Below are 20,097 nucleotides of genomic sequence, written 5' to 3'. Positions count from 1 at the left end.
TTTTTAAATTTTCCCGGCTCGATGCTTTGTACGCTTAGCATAAAGTCTAGTTCGCCACGCAGATATTTTTCGCGTTCTCTTTCCTTAAACCGCAAGACACTTGCTCTGGTTATTGCTGCTACTTTAATGGCACACTTAAACAATTCCCAAACTTGCACAAAGTCACACACATTGCCCAGTAATAGGTTTGTAATACGTTCTTCTACTTGATTAACAAATGTTTCATCATCTAATAATTTATCGTTAAACTTCCCCAGTTCCCAATTGAATTTGGTGGTTTTCTCCTTTCTACCCACCTACTTCTGCTTTATTGATTATGCGAAAGCGTTTGACTGCGTAGATCACAGCAGATTGTGGCAAGCTCTCCAAGCGATGGGAGCTCCAATTCACGTCATCCTCAGGAACCTGTATGAAGGACAAGAGGCCACAGTCAGAACTGGGCATGGTCTTACTGATTTGTTTCCGATTGAGAAAGGAGGGAGGCAAGGCTGCATACTGTTGCCCTGCCTAGTTACCCTTTTTTCTAGAGTGCATTATGAGGAAGGCCGGTCTGGACGAGTCTTCAGCTGGAGTGAAGACTGCTGGAAAACGTGTCAACAACCTTAGATATGAGGATGATACCACTTTAATGGCAGAAAGTGAAGTGGAACTCAAGAGACTTCTGATGCGCGTACAAGAGGAGAGTGAGAAGTTTGGGCTTAAACTAAACATTAAAAAGACAAAGATCATGGCAACTTGCCCTATCAAGTCCTAGAGAATCAATGGACAAGAAGTGGAAGCTGTGACGGATTTTCTCTTCTTGGGCTCCAAGATTACCTCGGAAGGAGACTTCAGCAATGAAATTAGGAGACGCCTGCTTCTGGGAAAGAGAGCAATGGTTACCCAGGCAGCACAAAGCATTGGGCCAATGTTGTAAGTACGATGGCAAGCAGTGGCCCTACATTGGGCCAGCCTAACCAGCATGCTCCCAACATAGGACATGCCAGTCAACACAATGTCCAACAATGGCCCAGTCTAGCCAGTGCTCTCCCAGTGTTGGCGCTGCCAGTAGCCAACACTGGCTAGCTTGGGCCAAGATGTACAGTGAGTTCCCGATATTGGCACTGCCGTAGATACAGAATGTCTATGTTGGACCGAGATTGCCGTTGTTCCTCCAATAATGGTCACCCGGGTTTTAAAACTGGCTATAATGGGCCAAGCTGTCCTGCCTTCCACCGTCATTGGGTCTTCCGTTTTTTAAAACTGGCTACAATGGACCAAGTTGTACTGTGTTCTTCCGGCATTGGATGTTCCGGTTTTTAAACATGGCTACAATGGACAATGTTATCCTCTGTTCTTCCAGTATTGGATGTTCAGTTTTTTAAAGATGGCTACTATGGACCAAGTTGTCCTGTGTTCCGCCGTCGTTGGCCGTTCCTTTTTTAAAACTGGCTCCAATGGACCATGTTGTCCAGTGTTCTTCCGGCGTTGCCCGTTCAGTTTTTAAAACTGGCTACGATGGACCAAGGTGTCCTGTGTTCTTCCGACGTTGACCGTTCCGTTGTTTTAAACTGGCTGTAATGGACCATTGCAATTTGTCTTGTGTTTTTCCAGTATTAGCTATCCCTGTATGAAAACTGCCCACGATGGACCACTTTTTCCCCTGATCTCGCAAATGTCATTGCCATCCTAAAAACGCAGCTTTAATGGGCTGCCGAAGTGAATATTTTCCGTTGACCATTCAATGAAAACAAATTCTCCATTTTTATGGTTGAATACACGTGCGCTGGACGCCAAACCGCGGCATTTAATTCCGACAACATTTCAGCCGATCGTTCGTACCTCACCAAGTACCACGTACGGGACGACAATTACTATAACGCATTCATGCACGTACCGCTGCAACTGTCTGGATTCGTCTTTTCGGTGCGCTCATATGCGGCGCACCTTTGGGGGTCAGCTATATGTGTTTATGGTTTTAGCCTATTGGCATGCATGCACATTTCGTCACAGGAGCATACGTTTGTCGCACAATTATATCTAATGATAGCACGACCGTGCGACCACATATGTATACCCCAGACCGGCTAGCACTCACGACCCAATATGCCTGTATTGGACGCCGATTACATCCCTGCATCTATACGTAACCTATAGTACAAATCCAGTTGTCAGTGAGAACGCGCATAAAAACGAAATCGTGTCGCCATAGCATGTTCATGTGACATTAAATTAGTGATTAGAAGGTAGCTTTTTCATTGCCGAGAAGGAAAACGTTGCCTCAAGTTGAAGGAACAAATGACCATTTTCTCAGCGATGTTTTTGTTCTAGTGCTTTTGTATTATCCATAAGGAACTACGCGCAGCATCGTCTGTTTACCTGGAGAAAGGACCGAATACGATGTGTGTACTTTCTAGACGCAATCACTGGAAAATGAAAAGCCGGAAGACTCGCGAGGTTACCATTTTAGTTTTGGGCATTCACACGGTGGTAAAAAAAAAGAGTTTTTCGTGCAGACTGCGAGCATGAAGGCCCCGGTACATTTATATGGCGCACAACATATATATCGCCAATAAACAAAAAAAATAGCTTTTTCCGCCTATTAGTTTAGAGTTTGACCATTCCAACCGCGCTAGGCGGTGGCAAAGGAATAAAAAAAAAACTGTACAGGAATGAAAATAATGTGCGCTGTCGAGTCATTCAAAAAAACGAATGCAGCCTACAAACACTGTTTTAATGAGGCAGTTTTCCATGGCCTTTCCAATTCTTTCATTCTACTAAAATGATTTGGAATACTTTGCTTGCTCATTGAACGTTATCGTCTTTTTGTGCAATCCGCGTTAAGGTGAAGGTGGTTGCGAAAAACGTCTGTCTATTGCCTGATGCCACAGCGCTTCAGGACCTCGACGCGCACAAAATTGATTCTGAATCATTCATTGCTGTGTCTGTCACCGTCGATTTGCGAAGTCGAGACAAAACATGAGCGAAGAAATATTGTTACAGCTGGAGAATGATGAGGACGAAGTGGCGCGCTCGTTTGTGGAAGATTAAGAAAAAGAAGTGCGTCGAATGGGCGGCCCTCGTAGCCTGGCTCCTTGGCTGTTCCTCAATGTATATATCTTTAATCCTCTTTTGTAAATATATTTCTCCCTGTTACAAAATTATATGCCAAAATTTAAAAACCTTGAACAATTCACAAATTCCGTAGAATGTTCAGAACAGCGCGGTGCGCTATAATTGGACAAAGGCTTTATTGATGTGGCCATAATTACTTGCGCAACAAAATTATGCAAGGTGTTTTAATGGTTTTGAAAGCTGAGGTAGTGTAGAATAGGTGGAAAAAGTTTAAACAATGTGAAAACTGTTTTTGTTTTCCTAAAAATTTTCAATGTTCGCTGTTTTCTGTAAATCAGCGCGATCGTATCTCTGTATCCAAATGTCATAAAAATATGACCTTTAGCTGTTTGCGGATAATTATGCTGAGAACATATTGTGGAATTTTTGCTGCTCTACCATGAACCTTTTCTGAAATAAAGGCCTGCAAATTAGGAAAATTTTCGTTTCCGATGTTTAGAATTTTTATAAAAACATCTACTCATACCCGAAAATCGAACATTAACTGAATACAAATAAAAACATGTATATATTTAGTCGGATAATTTTCAGCTAGCTAACTTGAGCATAATTTGTATAATCTATAACCAAAGTTGGCCAGAATAGAAGAGAAGCTCGGAACTCCGCCTCTTTGACATTATTAATCAGTCATCACGCAACAGTATATAATATTTTGAAGTAAATATAAAAGGTCGAACGACCATCCTTTGTTCGATCATAGGTGGCGAAAGGGAGGGGACGTGCGCATTTGTCGATGCACCAGCTGTATGGATTTACGCAAGAATGTGGATGGTAGATGGGGAGGCTTTCTATTTTTTTAGAAAATGTTTGTCCGTGGTTGGCTTGAAGAAACAATGCGTTTGCGAACACACAAAACAAAACTATTTATTAGAACTCGACTCGAGCGGTGCGCGCTGGCGGCCGGTCATCGGCACGGTCCGAAGTCACGGCTGGCCGGTGCAAGCAGAAGAGGGCTGGGTAAAGGAGGAATGGAATGTTGAGAGGGTCGTTGGTCCTTCGTTCCCACGCGCAGCCCTTGCGAACACAACACCGCGGCGGGAATCACGCGCTGGTTGAGCGGGTCGTTGTTCCCCCTCGCCTACGCGTCTACGTGCAAGACACAACAGACAGCATCCCCAGCTGCGCTGCTGTGCGGCCTCCTCCCGAAGCGTTCATTTCAGAGCTTGTTGGAGACGCTACAAGACTTGTGACAGCTTCTTAAACCTTTCTTTAATTTCTTCCCTCATTAATTTTCTTTTTCATTGTGCTGTGCATAATTTTCTCTTGCGCCTATAAATGTCCATGTGTTCCGGTTGGTGCTTGCTACATATCAGTGAATAGCTGAGCTGTGAAATGTCGCCGGAGTACGGATTACAGCAACGGCGGGATACCATCGGCATTATCAGACTCAGTGAACGCCGTCATCTTAGACCGGGAGTATATATCTTTGCAGCATGCCATTGCTTCATAATTGGTTCTATATAATCTCCTACCAGTCCCAAATGTTCTCTTTCCTTATCCTTCTCGAAACAACTGCGCGAAGCATGACTTCAAGAACTAAGCGAATTTTCGTCCGGGTTACATGCAAGCAAGTGCGTGGACTTATTTGCTGGCTGCGATATGAATAGCATTTGCGCCGAAAATAGAGGAGCCGTGCGTAACAGGTGTGTATGCCACCAACACGTGACAGAACACTGCAGGCAGCCATTTGCGCAGTTTTTTTACTGTGAAGCGCGCCGCAATCAATTAGTAACCAGACACTATGCGCCCGGCTTTGTACATATATTTTGGACAGCCTCTCTTCTGCGCGCAGGAAGCCATGTTCACACAGTTTTTGGATTTTGTTAAGAGTTAAGGGCAGTTTTTTGTTTTCAGATGTACAGACGAAGTTTTGAAAACTGTTCGTGCCGTCTGTGCAAGCGAATTTTACAGTGGGGCAGACATGTGCGTGATGCCGCTTGATGACTAGGCTATAATTAAGTCATAATGAACCTCCACTTTTATAATGGGTAATATCATATTGAGGAATTGAAAGCCTTGAACAGCGCAAGTGAGCCCCTTTTCAAAATTTTCTTAATCGACGCCCCCCTTCTGAGCACGTGCCTTCAGGTGAGGGCGTTATCAGAAAGCGGCGACAATAGGAGAGCGATTTCGCAGACGCGCTTCGAGGGCGGGGGAAAATAACAATACAAGCAAAAAGGCACATCAGCCGTGTGTGCACTGCGTCCCTGTCACTGCAAAGTAAACAACGTGCACGCGGGACACAATGTACAAAACATTGACGGCCGGTATGAGGCAACCATATCGTCCGAAATATATTGCTCGCGAAGCGCTCGATGACGGCGCGCACTTTCAGGCGAAATGGGACAGGACGTCAGGTCCGCCTGTTCGGCAATTACAGCTCTTTGGACCTCACGTGCCGTACCGTATGCATGAAGTGCACGCCATAGCCATCGTGCAAGAATGTTGAAACCGAAGCAGCGATCCACGTATTCTAATTCTATAGGAAATCATTTGGGAGTAGAAAAGAGCAACTTAATATGATGTGCATGGTTCTTTAATGAACGATATGTATAAATGGACGGTTGAATAGTTACAGTAATGGAGTGTTCCGCTAGAATTGTTTACGGCCGTGACCGCAATAAACATTACTCATATTGCTCTTAGCTTTAAGCTCTGGCATTGATAAGCCTATCTAAAGAACCGACTGGCAGTGACAGGTTGTTTACAGCTGTTGATCAAAATGTAGGCCATCATGCTATTATTGCAGGCATATTTGCTTCTTTTTGTACCTCTGTTTACTAAAACTTAATTTTGTTCCCCATTCCTAGGGACGCTGCACCTCTTACAACACTCACTGTTCAGTCGCTTTTATTCAAGTATACAAAAAGGAGGAAATGCGCATGCACTCATAGGATAGCCTGTCTTTCCGTTAACAGCTGCAAATAACACGCCACTGCTCCTCGGTACCTTGGATGAAGTTTTCAATGGGGTTACCTGAGATGCCTAGCAATTGCTGTAATATTTATACCAATCACTGCAGTGAAACAGAAAGGTAACACTGCATCACTTTAACTGCTGCATGCACCTATAAACGTGCCTTTATTGCCTATTCTTATAGACGCAGGACCTCTTACTATAGGCTTTGTTCAGTAAGCAACCGTCTTTCATTGCTTCAATTTCTATCTCTCCACCACTTTCTTGTTGCTCTGGGTGTGATCATTTGATTTCATTGTTCAAATCATATTGTTTTATCATGTGTGAATGATTTAGCCTGCACATACATGCTTTCATTTTTTTAGATTCGCATCAGGAGCGTTTTCTACGTAGAAGTGGATCGATTGAGTTGTATCACTGGTGCGAAAACCGACAACCCCCAGAAGATATGTGTCCTGTGGTTGGAAGGAAAATAAAGAAGAAGAAAATCAGCGGAAAAGCCTGCCTAAAAAAAGGTAGCACTGCATCACTGTAACTGCTGCATGCACCTTTAAATATGCCTTATTTTTATTGCCTATTCTTATAGACGGTGGACCTCTTGCTATTGGTTTTTTGCAGAAAGCAACCGCCTTTCATTGCTTCAATTCCTATCTCTCCACCACTTTTTTGTTACTTCGAGGGTGATCCTTTGATTTTATTGTTCAAATCATATTATTAAATCGCCGGTGAATGATTTCGCCTACACATACATGCTTTCATTTTTTTTTAGGTGCGCATCGAGAGTGTTTTCTACGTATAAATGGATCGATTAAGTTGTATCACTGGTGCGAAAACCAACAGTTCGGTACCCCCAGAAGATTTGTGTCCTGTGGGTGGCAGGGGTATAAAGAAGAGGATAATCAGTGGAAAAGCCTGCCTAAAAACTTACAAAGATGGCGCAAAAGCGAAATGCTGATCAGGGTTAGAGTCTGATTACTTCTGTTATCCCATTTCACTTGCTAGGTGATGTGACATATATGAAGCACCTTAGTATAATTTGTGGTATACTCACTGAAAATTGTGTAGACATTAACTTTTTTCTCGTTCAATTATTTTGAGTGACGCACGAATTGGAATAAAACGAAGTCATCCACACGTCTAATGCCCATAGACATTAGATGCGTGGATGAGCTCATTAATTGTGTTCCTATGTGAGCATGCAATAGTTTGTCGAATATATTAATATGTTAAAAGTTGATTTTTTTACTGTTAACCGGAGTAATACATATGCTCCATATCATAGCATTATTCGCCTGTAGTTTGTATCTGCTCTTTCCTAAATTGTATTCTACAAAGTATACGTGTGTCATCTCGTACGTCTATTTAACTAGCCAACAATTTGCAATCGAATCCCTTTTGTGATGTTTCAGCTACAAATAACGTATGACAGTTGTGACAATATAGGTAGCTTTAGGTATAACATATAGCGCGAAAATCTTTAATATATGCGATGATATTTTTATTCACTGCATTGGCTAAACCAGCCTGTTGAAGAGACGAAATGAAAACAAATATGGATGTCTTCGGACAGGAACAGTAATCGTGGTGCCATGACCATTTTTTTAATTAAATTTTCATATGTCGTGGGCTAATGTCTCGACACAAAAGAATGACCCTTAGGTTTGCCAGATGCGGCGTAGTATTCTCGAAAAAAAAAAAAACGCCTATCACTAAAGCTGGAAAACGCCGTTTTTGTCGTTTCAAAAAGTTGCACGTTTGGAGGCCGGCTGGTTGCGTAAAATTTTGTCATCCACTGTTTTTTACTCACCGCATTTGGGTAACGTTTACTTTTATAAGAAGTATTAAAAGTGTGTTTTATTGATGCAGTTGATTTAGTAAAAAATCGCAAACTTTGCTTCAAGAACAACGCGCTACAAAAAAGTTAATGTTCAACCTTACATACTGGCGTGACGCACCGCGTTGTTTGCACTAAAATATTCTGTGTTTATTACGCAGGTCATATTGTTAATTTAAGGCAGAATTTGGAGCTCTAAGCTGCTATGTGTGTTCTCTGTAACGCCACCAAAAGTATTATGCTGGAAAGCGATTTGCTTAAGATTGTAATTATAAAAATTACACATTGAAAAATCATCTTCAAAAATATAGTATTGTTAGTGGTGGTCAAAGCTGACAAATGGAATAATATATTAATAACCTAGATTGAATACTATTGCACCTAGCAATAAAAAAGAATGCAGGACAGAGAAAAAGTTCAGCCTTCACTTGCGTTCTGCCATGAAATTGACAGAAATAGTGAATTAATACCATTTTAAGCTATATTAAGTATTTGTCCCAGAAGCAGAAAAACGGTGTTAAGCGCTGACAATATTTTAAATTTTACTTAAGGTAAAATGTAACTAAATTAAGCAAATAATAAATTGAAGTTTTGATGCCTAGCTATTCCTTAAGGGGTAGCCATATAAGCACATCTATAGAACAAAAACAAGCATTTTTATATTTCTAATATTACATTTTGCAGAATTCAATATATTTACTGACTCAAATTAACAAAGTACTTTGCATTGTTTCCACAGATTTTGATAAAAATTGATGTTGCGGCCGTTTCTTCAATTCTAATCAGTTTTCCTTATTTTACCATTTTCTTAATTTTGTCCAATTTCAAAATATTATGCAGATACACACACAAATCTAGAGCTTCAATTTTTTTCAGAAATAAAGAATGGAACCTAGATAATGTAGAAAAATAGTTTCTGTGCCAAGATATTATTGGATCTTGCAAGAATGCAGGCTGAGTTTGGCCATTATCAGCACAAGCACTCGGTTTAATAATTAATGTTATATTTTTAAACAGTATAACGCAACACTTTTTAGTCCGTGATATTTTTGAGCTACTGAAGATTTTTGAGAGGGATTTCAATGAAAATCGAAGATGATCTTTTTTTAATTGCAGCAAATTTGCCCTTTACTGCTGTTTTCGAATTCTGAGCAATTTTGATGCGTTGTGGAGAACACACCTAGTGGTCTGGAGCTCCAGATACTGCCTGGAATTAAGAACATGCGTCAGGAAGTGAAAACATATTTAGTGCAACCAACCTAATGCATCATATGCCAGTACATAAGGTTAAAAATGAATATTTTTGCAGCGTATCGCTCCTGAAGAAAAGTTTGCGATTTTTTAATAACACAACTGCAAAAACAAAATAGGTTTCTAATAGTTTTTGTAAATATAAAACCTGCATATATTTAGTGAGTAAAAAAGAGCAGATGACAAAATCATGGTATCCAAACTTGCAACATTTTGAAATGGCAAAAACAGCGTTTTATACCTCTAGAGATATACCATACAATTGCTTTTTTTTCGAGGAAACTGCGCGTATCTTGAAAAACTAAGGTTAATTCTTTTGTGTCTAGATACTTGCCCACCACATATAAGAATTTCATTGGAAACGAAAGATGGCCATGGGACCTCGATTATGTTTCTTATCTAAGTCACCCATAATACGCTGTGAGAAAGCCAATATCAAGGGCTTTTTTTAATATTCCATATTTCGAACGGTTGTGCCATCTAAGAAAATTAGAAAGCTAGGCACACCTTAGGTGTAGCCAGCCCTCACTTTCTGTTACAGCTGCATTTGCTAAGCTGAACTAATGCGTTGATTACTTTATTTTAGCCACGAATATAGCGCTATTACGTGTCAATTTTAAAGAAAGGCCGCAGTGACGCGATTCCTGTAGTATTTGTAAGTGAAATCTGTAAACCTTACAAATCTACCCATATATATGATCTCTTGCAGGTTTTATTCAAGCTACATTACACCTGCTGCGCCCCATAGCTTGAGCCAAGGGTTATAAATAAACCATTAGAAACAGACGATGGAAACCGGTGGTGCATTGCTGGCAGCCACTTAGGACAGCGCAGAAAATTTTTATTTTGTACGTGGGGAAGTGAGGTTATTCCCTTCAAGTACTAAATATTCACTTTAGACAATAAATAGGACTTACAGAGTCGGTGAGCACGTTCGGAAACCCCTGTTCCAATATTTGCGGTTAGAAACCTCATGTGTGCCTTTTTTTACAGCTGTAGATAAATTCCGGGTTATGTAGATACCGAAACCGTTACCAGCCCATTCGCGCACCCCAACTGTGCTGCTCACAACATGATTTTGAGCGGACAAAACAACCTGCCGCTAAGATTGCTAGCCCCATGCATGAGTAAGGGTGATATGCTGGCGATGGTTGCTTCGCGTCGGCCCCATGTCGGCCCTTTGGCGCACATGAAGGCTCGAGTTACAATGAGCGCGCCGAACTTTGCAATGCGGATAATGACTACAAAGCGGTAAGAATATAAATGAGTTTAACAGTATTTTTCAGCTGTAAAATACAAATACAGTCTTGTTGGACGATGTGCTGGCGCGGACGAAGAAACCATGGGCAACTTGTAGGTCTAACGCTACACAGGGCTGTCGAGCCAAGCCAAGTCCTCAATTGTATTGTCCGGGAATCAGATTTCTGTATTTTCGTGGTTTCCTATTGTATCTGGCGTTCAAAATGCAGACGTGAGAGTTCTTTATCACAAATAATCAAACGTGGATTGTGCCGGTACTCTTCAAAGTAGCAACACCATTTATTGTGTAAGTCATTAATCAGTAATTTAGGTAAATAATGTCAATAAGGATTCCAAACAAAACCTTTTCTGTGGCGCTCAAGGTAGCTTCCAGCAATATATATCTGGTTTCCTTTGCCTGCCTCCGAAATGTTTTTTTTTATCCCTTGGATCAAATTTGCTTGGACAAGCAGTATATGTGTAAAAAAGATGCACCTGTGAGCTACCCGTTTAAGTGAGCTCCCGTTTAAGTGAACTACCCACAAAACCAGTCAAAAGCGTATATCAGCTAACCAGCGGCCAGTGCAGCAGTCGTGGGCTTAGATCGCTTGTGTATATTATATCTAGCCATTTAAAAAAAGTGAAAATGGTCGCCGAACATTCTCTTGGTAACGATTATTAGTATAAACTGTTTGCACATCGCAGAAAGCGTAGGAGCGGCAAAAAACTAGCGCGCCAGTCATATGCGGAGACAGCCGATAATCAAGCACTAATGCCTAGTGTGGGATGAAACACTGGCTGTCTCAGCTGTATTGCTGTGGAGGCGATCAAAATGCAACAGGGCACATGCTATGCAATGTATGTGCGTCTTTCATCCTAATAAACCCAAGGCAGCTGAAACTAGTCTGGAACTCATCAGTATAGTGTTTCTCATTGACCATAAATTTCGGTACATGAATCCTGGAATTTTCTACATCTTCCTAAAATAATGCGCGCGATTTTATATGCCTCGTAATAGTGTTGTAAATTTTGTTTTCTCATTGTTTTTGTGCAGGTGCCATTTGCGAAAAAGTTGGGGTGGACGATTTGGAGGCACACGCATTTATTCGCAGGTGGCTGCCTGGTTCCTGTGACAGGGGGGTGGAAGAAAAAGGCGTTATGCTGAAACCTCCCCTGGCGAACCAGGCATGCCACCTGTGAATGCAATTGCAGGGTCAGCCCCCTCACTACGCCTTTGAGTGTGCCCTCCAGCTCCCTGGCCCCTTTCACTTCCCGAGAGCCCGCCCTGCCCTGACCAACCCTGCCACTGCCCCGCTAACTGCTGCTGTGTGTGCCCTCAGCGCTGGCTAGTAGCAACTGCCGTCTATAGTAACAATTGCAATAAATATTATCTTTTTGTGAACCATGCCCTTGTTTTGTGAATATCTACTGGTTGCTCATGAGCAACAATTTGAATGAAAGGCCATTATTGTCCCAGCAAGTTCGATGTGCTGTCACGAATACGGCTAGAATGAAAAAGGCTGCATTTTATGGCCTGCACAGGCAGTGCCACAAAATGTGTAATCTTGAAATCATCAATGGCACATGAATGGAGTAGCCGGTGTACCCATAAACCATTGGATTAATATTGGTATCGACAATATGCGGCATGAATCGAGTAGCCAGTGCACCTGCAATGGCTAACCATTGGTATGATATTGGCATTGACAATGGGCCATCAATGGAATAGCTGGTATTAAACAAATATTGGTAATACAATGATGGTATAATGCTGGACAGTATTGGCAAGAATCATGGTGCATGAATGGAAAGTCTAATATTGTGCCTACATTGGTGGCTCCAGCTTGGTTGAACACTGGACCAATCTTGGAACGAAAGATGGGCCAAGAATGGAGAATGTAGTAAAATGCCCAAATGCCAATATCAGTCCAATATTGATGCCATTCTTTTCCAGTGATGAACCATTGTTGGACCAATGCTGGTGTGCTGCTTGGGTTAGCTTTGACCGCCTAGTAAATTGCAGAGACATTAGTCTGCCAACCAAGATCCGTATAACTCGTGCTATGGTCTTTCCAGTTGTGATGTATCGATGCGAGAGTTGGACTGTGAAAAAGGCTGACCGCCGAAGAATTGACGCGTTTGAATTGTGGTGCTGGCGAAGACTCTTGAGAGTTCCTTGGACTGCCAGAAGATCAAATCAGTCGATATTGTCGACCATAAACACTGACTGCTGATTTGAGGGTCAGATTCTAAAGTTAAAGCTCAGCTACTTTGGTCATCTGATGAGAAGAGAGGAGTCGCTGGAGAAAGATTTGATGTTGGGAAAGGTTGATGATGATGATGGATTTTAATGGCGCAAGGGCGACTCAGGCCAAAGAGCGCCAGACTCAAGGTTAACGGTGTACTCAAGTTTATATAACGGAATAGTTGTGATTTTTCATGAAGGAATAAAAAACAGTGGTGTATAGGGGCTAAAAATGTATTCGCTCTGTAAAATTGCTAAAAACAATGGTGTATAGGGCCTAAAATTCATTTGCGATATATAATAGATGTGCAATGTATAAGTAGATGTTTGAAAGGATCTCATCCGTCCTTTCAAGGAGGAGCAGGCTGAGACCCACGCCGATAAAAAATTTCATGTAAAAAGCCTACTTGTGATAAAAATTTAAGCACCTGTTTTAAAGGAAATATTGGGTTGTCGCCAATAAAAATGAATGGGTGTGCAGGTATTTGATGAGTGAACAAGGAGGGAAAATGACGTCCTCTTTCTTGTTCCAGTTGTACACATATGATTAAAACATTAATGACCGTGAGCCGATCACCACATCTCGAGCAGTGCGGTGCAGGAGAGTTGGTTAAAAGATATGTATGGGTTATGTATGTGTGACCAATTGTCAGCCTGCACAGGGCTACTTCTTTAAATCTGTCTTGTTTTTCTGTGGTGTATCTGCCTATCCTTGGCTTTATTGTGTGTAGTTTATTTTCTGATGCTGCGTCCCAATCCTCTTGCCATTGTTGTCGAATCATGTTTTTTATGTGTGGTTTGAGGTCATGATAAGTTATCTTATCAGTGTCTGTGCCAATTCGAAGGGCAGCTGACTCAGCTAGCCTATCAGCTGCCTCATTACCTGGTATACAGCGGTGGCCTGGCACCCAACACAGTGTAATTTTAATTTCTAGTTCATGGGCAAACATAAGGGTGTTTTAAAGAGAGTTCAGGACTGGGTTCTTATTATGCCATTTCCAAAAGGATAGGGACGTTAAAACACTGAGGGAGTCTGTGTAGATGACTGATGTCTGTATTTTATTTTCTATAATGTGTCTCACAGCTAAAAGGATACCATGGCATTCAGCGGTAAATATACTAGTATGTCTGTTCAGAGTTTTTGACTGTGAAAACTGTGGTCCATGTGCTGCTCAGGAGACTTGAGCAGACTTCGAAGCATCAGTGTAATATTCATCACAAGTGTACTTCTCCTGAAGTGACATGAAGTGCTGCTGTATGGCAGTAGGGGATGCATGTTTGCCCACTTCAAGAAACGACAGGTCACAATTAACACCGTGCATTTTCCAAGGAGCAATTAGGTCTTTTATGGAAGTTGTATGAAGACTGGTAACCGAAACATTCAGATATTCAATATGCGTGGCAACTCTGATTGGATATGGTGGTGTTAGAGATGGTTTTTTTGAGAAACGTGCTGTGCCAGTTTTGTCAAGCAGGAGCCGACGACATGGATGGTCCAGTTGGCATGGTACCTTCATAGCATAAGTTAGAGAAGTAAATTGTCTCCTTCGTTGCAGTGACCATCGGTTCGCCTCGACATAGAGGCTAGCAACTGGGCTAGTTCGGAAAGCGCCCGTAGTGAGGCGAAGGCCGAGGTAGTGCACGGGATCGAGCAATTTTAGCGCAGAGGATGATGCTGACCCATAAACCATCGAGCAATAGTCAATGCATGATAGAACTACACTATTCAGAAGGTTCAGAAGGCAGTCGCGGTCTGTGCCCCATGACTGGTGAGAGAGAAGTTTTAGCAAATTCATTGCTTTGAGACACTTAAGTCGCAACTGTTTTATGTGGGGAATGAAGGAAAGTTTTTCGTCAAAAACTATGCCAAGAAATTTATGTTCTTTTTCAAAGGCAAGGCTCTGACCATTCAGTGTAATGTTGAGGTCGGGCCTGATGCCACGCTGCTTAGAGAAAAGTACACAAACACTCTTTTCAGAGTTTAATTTAAACCCATTGTCATCAGCCCACCTGGACAATTTGTCGTGCAGTTTTCAAGAGCTGCATGAGCGGGCAGATCCTGGAGAACCGGAACCAGAGAAGGTGGCTCATGCTATACGTCGGTGCCATCCGAGGCACCAGCCATACCTCCGGCGCCGCCAGTTCATGGACTTCGATGACATCGCTAGAGAAGCCTCCTGCATCGAGGCATGCTTCCTAGCGGAGCTCCAATACAAGCCACTGCTCCCAGCGGAGACCTGCCTCGAGCCGTTCTGTGTATGGCTCGGATCAGCAGCAGCACACAGCATGGTGACTCCCAGCTGCTGTATGTTGGCAGGTGATTTCCACGATATCGCCGTCCCTGGTGCACCTCCTGCTGAGCCGAGCCGTCTGTGCTGAGTGGCAGGCAAGACCGGGCCTCCTCCTGTACCGAGCCGCCTGTGTGGGGTGGCAGGCCAGACCTCCTCCGCTGACTGGACTACTGCAGGGGGTGGCAGGCAGGACCGGACCTCCTCCGCTGACTGGCCTACTGCAGGAGGTGCAGGCCGGGCCAGCTCTTCCGCTAACTGGCCGACCGCAAGAGGTGGCTGGCTGGACCGGGCCTCCTTCGGTGACTGGCTGACCGCAAGGGGTGTCTGGCCGGACCGGACCTCCTCCGCTGACTGACCAACTGCCCGGGGTGGCAGGCCAGACTGGGCCTCCTCCACAGACTGCCCGACCTCCGGAGGTGGCAGGCCAGACTGGGCGTCCTCCAGTGAGTAGCCGACTTCCGGGGGTGGCAGGCCAGACCGTGCCTCCTCCGCTGACTGACCGACTTCTGGGGGTGGCAGGCTAGACTAGGCCTCCTCCTACTTCCGCCTGCTGCAATGCAGGCGAATGAGCAACGTGGCTAGCACGGAGTTTGGTGTTTTGTTCGTCGCACCTCCCGGCGGCCAGGGTACGGGGCTACTGCCGATATCAACCTAAGCGATGCAACAGACGAGGAAAGAAGTCATCTCCTCCGACCTGGGCAACTCCGGGATCAATGGCGATCGATGGCCGCTTGGAACGTGAAACATGGCCCCAGGACATTAAGGACCAAACACCATGCGATTTGCCGTGTATTTTCCGCCTCCAGGATGCCTGCCCTGATAATGCAACATTGGTGGCTGTCAAAATAGCTGGGATGGAAAAGCCCACTCTACTGGACACAGGTCCACTATTTCTATTTTTGGCGATGAGGTCCAGCGAGCATGCGGTGTAAGACATTTGCAGTTACGAGACGTGACCACAAAGTTTCGGATGTCACTGCCACAGATAGCGTCGGTACCTTCTGCAGCACGTCTCACAGTTACCATAAATGGTCTAAAGATAAGGCAGCGCTTTTGGCATCTTCGCGGACTCTTTTGTCCGATAATTTTGGGCCATAACTACATTTCGGAGCCAGGAATCATTGTTGACTTACATTCGGGCAGCTACCGACAAGGTATTAAGCAGAGTCATTCAAGTTCATTAAAAAGATAAAGCATCATTCAAATATTCTGGTCGCAGACCGCCCTCAGTCGGGGTGGCAGAAAGTGTTCTCAATTTCCTGTAGGCTTTCAAAGGGTTAGAGACGGAAGGATCCAGAATTTGGGCGACACTTGAGCCCTTTGCTGCCATGTTCACAGAGGCTCCTGGAGAAGCTAATGTGCTGACTCACAGGATTCACACCGGCAGCTCCAGCCTGATCCGTTTCAAACCAAAGCCGTTAAGCATCCACATGCGAAGACTCTTGGATGCCGCTCTGGATGAAATCGTGGCTACCGGTGCAGTAAGACCTTCAAAGAGCCCTTGGGCTTTTCCCGTTCTTTTGCGCCTAAGAAACACGGCACAGCACACGTATATGTCGACTATCGGCGACTGAACTGTTGTATCAGTCAGATATTCGTACACTTTTCCGTCAGTCGACTCTGCAATGTATACGCTCTAATCAGCAAAGTTCCTCACTACTATGGACTATAGCAGAGGTTTTCTGCTGATACTGATTCACCAGAGTGGCGGCTGAACGCTGTATCAGTCAGATATTCGTACACTTTTTCGTCAGTCGACTCTGTAATGTATACACTCGGATCAGCAAAGTTCCACACTACTGTGGCCTGTAGCAGAGGTTTTCTGCTGATACTGATTGACTAGAGTGACATTAAAAAAACTGCATTCACTTGCCATCGGGGATTATTCTAGTTGGGCCGACTGCCTTTTGATTTGTGCTATTCACCTGCTACCTTTCAGCGCGTATAGATATAGTGCTTGGAGACGCGACATTCAACTATGCAATGGCATACGTGGACGACGTCATGGTATTTTCAGAAACCAAGATGAACATATGATCCATTTAACCACTGTTTTGCAACGAATTCAGGCCGCAGGCACCAACATTAACCCCCGCAAAGTGCAGTTCGTTTCACGCTGAATCAACCTGCTTGATTTCATTGTTGAATAGGGTACAGTCCAGCCTAACGAGAAGAAACTGCAGGCCATATTGCAGCTGCCACCCCCAACAAACATCAAGAGCTTGCAGTGATTCTTGGGCATGGTGGGTTTCTACCACCACTTCGTTCCAAACTGCACGGACCTGGCAAGAACCCTTCATCAGCTTCTCCGGAAAGGTGCCCGTTGTTCCTGGACAGACACGGAACAGAGATCGTTTCGGGCGCTGTCAACGGCTATCGCGATACTGCTCGTCTTCAGCTCCCGGACATAACCCGGCCCTTTACAGTGCAGACTGATGCAAGAGAGTATGGTATCGGTGCTATTTTGCTTCAGGAGCACGAAGGAAAGCTTTGCCCCTAGGCATTTGAAAGCCGCACTCTCTTATCTCCGGAGCGATACCACACGGTAACAAAGAAAGAGTGGTTGGCCATTGTATTTGCGCTAAAAAAGTTTGATATGTATATGGATGGGGCTGCGTTCACGATTAGAACCGAATGTCAGGCACTGTCTTGGTTGTCAAAGCTGAAAAACCCAGCCGCCGTCTAGCCCGCTGGACGCTCGCTCTTCAGAAGTATAATTACAGGGTTGAGGACAAGAAAGGCACCTTCAACAAGGCCGCCGACGCCCGGTCCCGAGCTCCCTTACCTGCAGATTCGAGCAAGCACCGCAAAGTCCTGGTGATGGTAGAAGCTGCCGATGCCTGGGGCACACTGGTTTCCCGTCAACAGCTGCTCAAAGCTCAGTTTAGCAATCCTCAGTGCTTTCACATACAAAAAGGCATCGACAGCGCCAACCTGCAGGAAGTACAGCGCCTACCTTCAGCTATGACTGCTACCTGGAAGCAGAGGATGAACTTCTCCTGAGGTATATACCCGCTGCCGACACAGACGGTGGTAAGTCCTCATTTCGTATTGTCGTGCCGAAGAGCATACGCAAGCTCGTTTATAGTATTTTCACCACAGATGCCTTGCAGGCCACAACGATGACAAAAAAGCATGAAAAGTTGGGTCGTATCGTGACTTAACTGTGGAGAACCGTTACCCGTGGAAAAATGTTGCCTGCGACTTAACTGGCCCTTATCCTATTTTCGAGAAAGGAAATCGCTACTTGCTATTGATCACTGACCATTTTTCTAAATGGGTACGATTATACCTGCTGCGTAAACTGGACTCGAATGTAATCTGGTATACACTCCTAAACGTATTCACTCGGTTCGGCTTCCCGGCGCAGCTAATCACTAATAATGTGACGTATTTTACGGGCAGGATATTTGCTGACACCTGCAAAGCTCTTGGCGTGCCGCACAAAAAGGCTACGCTCTACCATCCCCAGGCCAGCAATACAGTGCGGGTCAAGAGAAACCTGAGAAACATGCTCGTGGCTTTCACGGAGCATCACAAAGACTGGGATTCGCGTGCGCAGGCGATGGCCTTCACCACAAGGACCACAGTGCACCTGTCGACTGGTTTTATGTCTTGGTCGTGAGCTTCGATTTCCTTGAACATGCCCTTACCCATGACTCTAAATTACAGGCTCCCAGTTATTCCAGGATCACCCAAGATCTCTCCAGTCGTATCGTTGGAGCCCTAAAGGAGGCCAGAGAGAACTTGAACCTCACCCGCCTGGAGCAGTGCGGCCAGTACAAGGGCAGGCGTCCTTTGCAGTTCGAGGTTAGGGATAAAGTACTCCGCCGCTCGCCCCCGCTAGGTGATGCCGCAAAAGGGTTTGCTGCCTCTCTCGCTCCTCGGTGGACTGGTCTTTTCGTAATAATAAAGCGTCTTTCGCGGCTCGCTTGCATGCTTCTTCATGTGCAGGGGGCCGTGAGACCGCACTAGTCAACTTTGCCGACCTCAGAAAGTACTACCAGCGGTCAGAAATCACGTAGAGGCACTCGGTCTACCAGATGTGGACCACCTAGACCATCGTCTGATGAATGTCACCAACCCGGCGGATTCCTTCAAGCGGGTAGCTCTTCAGAAGAAGCATTGTGAAGAATTGTTTCTCAAAAAACGGCCTAGGCGTATTTGCGTGAGTTGTCACGCGAGGAGCAATGTTTCCTGTGCCACCGTTAGCGCTTTGGCCCTATTGTTCGCCCTGCTCACTCCGCAGTGGATTTTGTCTCGGCACGGTAAATCGCTGGCATTTTTCGCGCTTCGGTGTTCTAATGTCGCGCGCATAAAAAGCATGTTCTCAGCGCAGTAGCGCCTGATGTTTCTTTTTATTAAATGATTTTATCTTTAGCCGGACATTTTTGCTCGTATGCTTTGCTTCGTGTCTGTAGCAGCAGGATTCGTTTATATCACATTGAGTGAAATAGAAGTTCGCTTTTCCAAGATTGACTCGCATTTTACAGATATACATTTTTTCGCTGACGTGTTATCGCCAGTACACGCACTACAAATGTTAGATGACTAATTTTCAAGCAATGCATGTAACAAATTTTTCCTTCTCTCGTGACCTCTTTGTATTCCGTAATTAATCTGTGCTTCTTGTATTTTGAGCTTCAGCGCTATTGCCAAATAAGAATAATTGCTTTATTACAACCTCGTTAAGACGCCGAAAGAAATATGACGGTTGGAGCATTGATATGCAAACGACGAAGATAGGACGGACAGATTGATGACTCTGCTCTCTGGACACAAATGCTAAGGACTAAAATCCCTCATAAAGGTTGCCCATGTCTTGCAAACTGCTAAAGAAGAAAATATTGAAAATTTTTAACAGCTTATGGCTACCATACAATGTTTGCTGACGCTCTGGTTTATGGCAGGGGAAGTTTCAACACCAGCGATATTCTCATAAATACATGCACGATTCATTTTTACAGAAACTGTGCGCTTATTATTAAAAAGGTCTCGTTGCTAGGGTACAGCTTTTCAATGACTTTGATGTTTAAGGGAAAAGCTTCCAAGTGACAAATTGCGTGCGAAGCCCCACTCTCAGTACGTAGTTCCAAACTTGCCCCACATCATTGCCTGGAGAAATTATATTTGGCACATCTTTCTTTTAGAGTAAAACTTCGGTGTATAACAATGGCCTGTTAGAATGCCCTAACCATATTGACCCA

Source organism: Amblyomma maculatum, chromosome 11 (assembly GCF_055883805.1).
Source record: "Amblyomma maculatum isolate TAMU_Amacu chromosome 11, ASM5588380v1, whole genome shotgun sequence".
NCBI lineage: Eukaryota > Metazoa > Arthropoda > Arachnida > Ixodida > Ixodidae > Amblyomma > Amblyomma maculatum.
This window is presented reverse-complemented; position numbering follows the sequence as displayed.